A 5,000-nucleotide genomic window follows, 5' to 3' on the forward strand; every position below is an offset into this window, starting at 1 on the left:
CTGCTGTGTGGCACCAATCCTATGTCATCTCCATCTGGAAAGGTGTCAGTATGTTCCCCTCACCTGCATCATCAGTGAACTTGACCATCATTAACATTATTATTAACTGTTACGGCTATAGATCAGAGAAGGTTGCCAAACAGGCTGACAAAACTGTGTTGTGGGTAGCTGTTAGTGTTAGGTGCACATGTATGTTAAAATGTATGTATCCATTTTGTGTGTGTGGGTATGTGTGTTAGTCACATTTTGTTGTGTGTATGTAGCATTGATCTAATGTGTTATATAAACAAAAGTGTTTGTGATTGACAGGATTATATGACAGGATCCATGACAGACTTGCCCTTTCACTGTGAACACTGAAAGGTAAGATCATCTTTTCTCTTTAGATGGCTAGCACAGTACGTAACAAATGACCAAGGTTTCTTATATTTAGTGTTTAGTTGAAACATGGCTATGAATAGTATGATCATTATCATCATTAATATTATCAATCTTAACTGTTACGGCTATAGATCAGAGAAGGTTGCCAAACTGGCTGACAAAACTGTGTTGTGGGTAGGTGCACATGTATGTTAAAATGTATGTATACATTTTGTGTATATTCTATATCTTTATTTAAATATACAAGTTGTAACATGTATGTAGAACTTATATATAGATAGATAGATACATTGATTGATAGATATACATATAAAATACACATGCATGTATACACATATACATGTAAAATACACTTGGCACCATAAAATTTTATCATTACAAAGTTTAAGTGTCCAGTTCAGCTTCAAGTATCTGCCATCAAACGGGTTGATAGATCAGATACATAACAAGTAGAAGTTTACACTCGCATATTAATTGACATTTGATCACATGCAGCCACAGCAGAAGCTTTGGACACTTGTGCATGTTGTTTGCACAAAACAGTGCGTTGCTGTGTTGGCATGCACTTTTTCTGAAATAGATGCCTTGATCAGGAAATTTGGGATTGTTGAAAAAACTTGCTTCACATATATGATGTAGATCTATAGCTCTTTCTCGTGAGATGGTCCATTCTAATTTGAAGAGGGTTTGTGGTGTGGAGGGTATACTGCCTTGTACTGGTGTTGTAGGCATGGAATTATGGTTAATCAGCAGACAGTGAAATGTCAATAAAAATTGTAGCATAAGAAGAAGACCAGATTTAAATGCTTAAACATAATCCATTGTTTTAATTTTTTTCTTTAAATTGCAAACTATTCAGTAAACATTAGTGCTAATATATTGTGTTTTACAAAGTGAGCTTCACATTGGTTTGTATATGACATTCTGACAAATGAATACATGAATAAACTTGATATGTTACTACCCCATGGAACTGATACCTTGTCGTGGTGGGGTAGCTTGAGTGCTTCAGTGACCTGTCGAGCTATGTCATTTGATGTGTCACATGCCTGGTAGGGCCTCCCATGCTGGACAGGTTGTGGGTATTTGTTCCACAAACTATACCAGCTGGCATGATGCATGCATTTTTGGGTTTCCCTTGCTGAAAAGGTTGTATGGTAGAAGCCCGACAAAATTCAGTTGCAAACACATGTTTTTGCATATTTATCTCTTATGACTGACAATTCGTCGTCCTTCTGTTTCAGGAAATGGACATCAGCTAGGACAGGAACAACAGAATCTTCTGTGAGAAAACCTGTATGCTTTTGATCTAAATAAACACAATACAATACAACATCATAAGCCTCTGTTGCTTGATCAGTTGATGTTTGGTTTGTTGAAGGTGCTGTTTGTGTGCTCCTGTGGGGATGTCAGGGACTCTTTCCATTAAAATACTATGCCCACCCTCTGGAAACCCTCTCCTGAAAATTTATCATTTTATATGTCACTTTTCCTTTTCTGTCATTTATTACTTCAGCCATGCTATTCATTCCCATCCATTTTTTTCAAGATAGCCATGATTATTTATTTTTCTGGACTTCATAATTGTGCATTCTTGCAAAGCTGTATTCAAATTTGGACCTAGGATATACGAGTTGCCTGCTGGCATTTTTTTTTTTGTTTTCTATGCCTGTTATGTACAATTTGCGTATTATGTATAATTATGTCAATGTTCAGGTTTGATTGGTTTACTCTATCGATAGATTAATGGAAAGGCCAATTTGATGCATGTAGTTATATGTGCATGCATACGACTATTCATGCACACACACACACACACACACACACACACACACACACACACACACAAAATCCCTCCCCCCACACCCCCCCTTTTTTTTTATATACAAGATCAAGATCAATATTATATGACACACAGTCACACACAAATTGTTTTTTTTTTTTTTTAATGGCTAACTCATGTTCAAGATTTTAAATCCCAAAACTAAGTTCATGGCAGAAACTATATTACATATTTAATTCAGCATTTTTATGAATGAGAAGTAGCCAAAATGAAAACCATCACTGTGGTGATTGATATTCAGTGTCCCAACACATTTACCACTCTGAATAAAGTCCACAACTTGCTGCAACACAAGCAGCCATTACTTACATCTAACCGAAGTCATGCTTACCAAAAATAAACAACAAAAATCAATAATAATAATGATATTAAAATAAGATAAATGAAGATATCTTATTTTAATATCTAACCAAAGTCACACCTACCAAAAAAAAAAAAAGATAATGATATTAAGATAAATAAATGAAAACAAGAACATCACTACAGTTAAAGCATTTCAGCTAAAAAGCTGGCCCAGTGCTTCCCTCATTGAACAACAAGCAACCTCCAGGTTGATGACCACTCCCTCCAACCACCTGAGCTCATCTTCTTCCACACACCAGTCAGTCATTTCAGAAACCATTTCCATCAGTACATTCAAAATGTCAGTTTCTCAAGATGGTGGCATTAGAACAAACTCATATATGTGCTAAACCACGTCTACCACACAGATGCTTGATCAGCAGCATAACCCAATACATCAGGCTTTGAGTGCATGCATATGTTTGTGTACCCATCGGGGTAGATTTCGTCTGCACAACTTTTGCCAGAGGACAAACACTTATGTTGCCATGGGTTCATTTTCTGTGTGCAGTATGCTTCCTGCACATTAGATTGGTGTATCGTTGCATGATTTTAAATAAAGTATGAGAAGACGGATGAGACATGGATTTCAAACTCGGACTGTCACGGTTAACAGTGTAAACGCACACTGTCTCTCTCTCTCTCTCTCTCTCTCTCTCTCTCCATTGTCAATCACAGAGTATTGGGAACCGGGCTTTCACCAACATACACATATTTCATAAGGACATGGAGTGATTACCAGGTATATAATATACTTGCAATTTTCCTTTCTATGCATTGAACCAAAAAGTTGTCATTTGGACAGGATTCACACATGAGCCATGAAGGCTTTGCCTCTTGTTCAAGTGAATCACAAGTGAGTCTTGAAGGCCTTGCCTCTCTTGTTTATTTTGTTTTGTTTTGGTTTGGTTTGGTTTTTTTGTTGCTTTTTTTTCGTTTTTCTTATAAAGATGAAGGGGACTATACTGTAGTACCTGGTGGAGGTATGAAAAAGTCTGTTTTATCTGAGATGATTATACTTATTCATAAAAGCAGGAATTGACGCCAAAAAAGGGATAATATCAATAGTTTGATTTCTTGTCAGAAACTTCTCTCTCTCTCTCTCTCTCTCTCTCTCTCTCTCTCTCAAAATTATGTAATATGGTTTCTGATCATAACTTGCGTGACCTTGCAGGGAATCATTCATCTGATGTGACTATGAATTTGTAACCACCCTCAATGACATGGGCCAGTGGCCTATTCATTAAACCATTCAGTGTTCAGTGTTCAGTGTTCTCTCTCTCTCTCTCTCTCTCTCTCTCTCTCTCTTTCTGTCTATCTCCCCCTATCTCTCTCTCTCCCCTTCCTCTCTCTCTCTCTATCTATTTATCTCCCCTCTCTCTCTGTCTCTCCCTCCCTCTCTCTCTCTCTCTCTTTCTGACTATATCTCCCCCCCTCTCTCTCTCTACCCTCATCTCTCTCTACCCCTCTCTCTCCTTATCCTCCCCCTCTCTCTCTCTCTGCACCCCTCCCCTCTCTCTCTTTAACACCCCCTCTTTCTCTCTCTCTATCCCCCCTCTCTCCCTATCCTCCCTCTCTCTCTCTCTCCCTATCCCCCCCTCTCTCTCTCTACCCTCCTCTCTCTACCCCCTCTCTCTTGCCATTCATTCTGCGATGTCGACAGCAGCAGAGTTATGCCAAAAGACAGACTTCATAAAGCATCGGTGACAAACGAGAGCACAACTGTGTTAAGCGCTGCTTCAGTTAATCTCTGCGTCACTCTGTTTGCCTGGAATTCTCTCTCTGTCTCTGTCTCTGTCTGACTCCTTTCTGTCTGTCTCTCTCTCTCTGTCACTGTCTCTCTCTGTCTCTCTGTCTCTGTCTGTCTGTCTGTCTGTCTTCCCACCCATCTCTCTCTCTCTCTCTGGTACTTATGGGCGATTTTTGTTTCTTATCCCTTTCCATTAAATGTGTGCTGTTGTAACTGATGTAGATTAGCCAGTGCTGTTGTAACCGATGTAGATTAGCCAGTGCTGTTGTAACTGATGTAGATTAGCCAGTGCTGTTGTAACTGATGTAGATTAGCCAGTGCTGTTGTAACTGATGTAGATTAGCCAGTGCTGTTGTAACTGATGTAGATTAGCCAGTGCTGTTGTAACTGATGTAGATTAGCCAGTGCTATTGTAAGTGATGTAGATTAGCTAGGACAGATTGGAAGAGTAGACCATGCCTAAAAAAAAGTCTGAATCATTGAATAAAAAATGTTTTAATTTCTGAGTGCTCTCTCTCTCTCTCTCTCTCTCTCTCTCTCTCTCTCTCTCTCTCTCTCTCTCTCTGTCTTCTCTGTCTCTGTCTTTGTGTCTGTCTCTGTCTCTCGTTCTCTCCTTTTTACTCTCTTTCTTATTTTCTATCTCTCTCTCACCCACTCTCTCTCTCTCTCTCACCCACTCTATCT

General features: G+C 38.9%; 1 long non-coding RNA gene across 1 annotated transcript in view; it reads left to right on the forward strand.

Moving 5' to 3' along the window:
* LOC143277959 (uncharacterized) overlaps positions 1-2,736 on the forward strand; it is a 6,800-nt gene extending 4,064 nt beyond the window's left edge. The window contains exons 4-5 of the long non-coding RNA XR_013053817.1: positions 310-363; positions 1,626-2,736. This is a non-coding gene — a long non-coding RNA (uncharacterized LOC143277959). The remainder of the gene's footprint in view (positions 1-309; positions 364-1,625) is intronic.
* Positions 2,737-5,000: the final 2,264 nt, after the last annotated feature.

The sequence above is a fragment of the Babylonia areolata genome, chromosome 35 (assembly GCF_041734735.1).
Source record: "Babylonia areolata isolate BAREFJ2019XMU chromosome 35, ASM4173473v1, whole genome shotgun sequence".
Classification (NCBI taxonomy): Eukaryota; Metazoa; Mollusca; class Gastropoda; order Neogastropoda; family Buccinidae; genus Babylonia; species Babylonia areolata.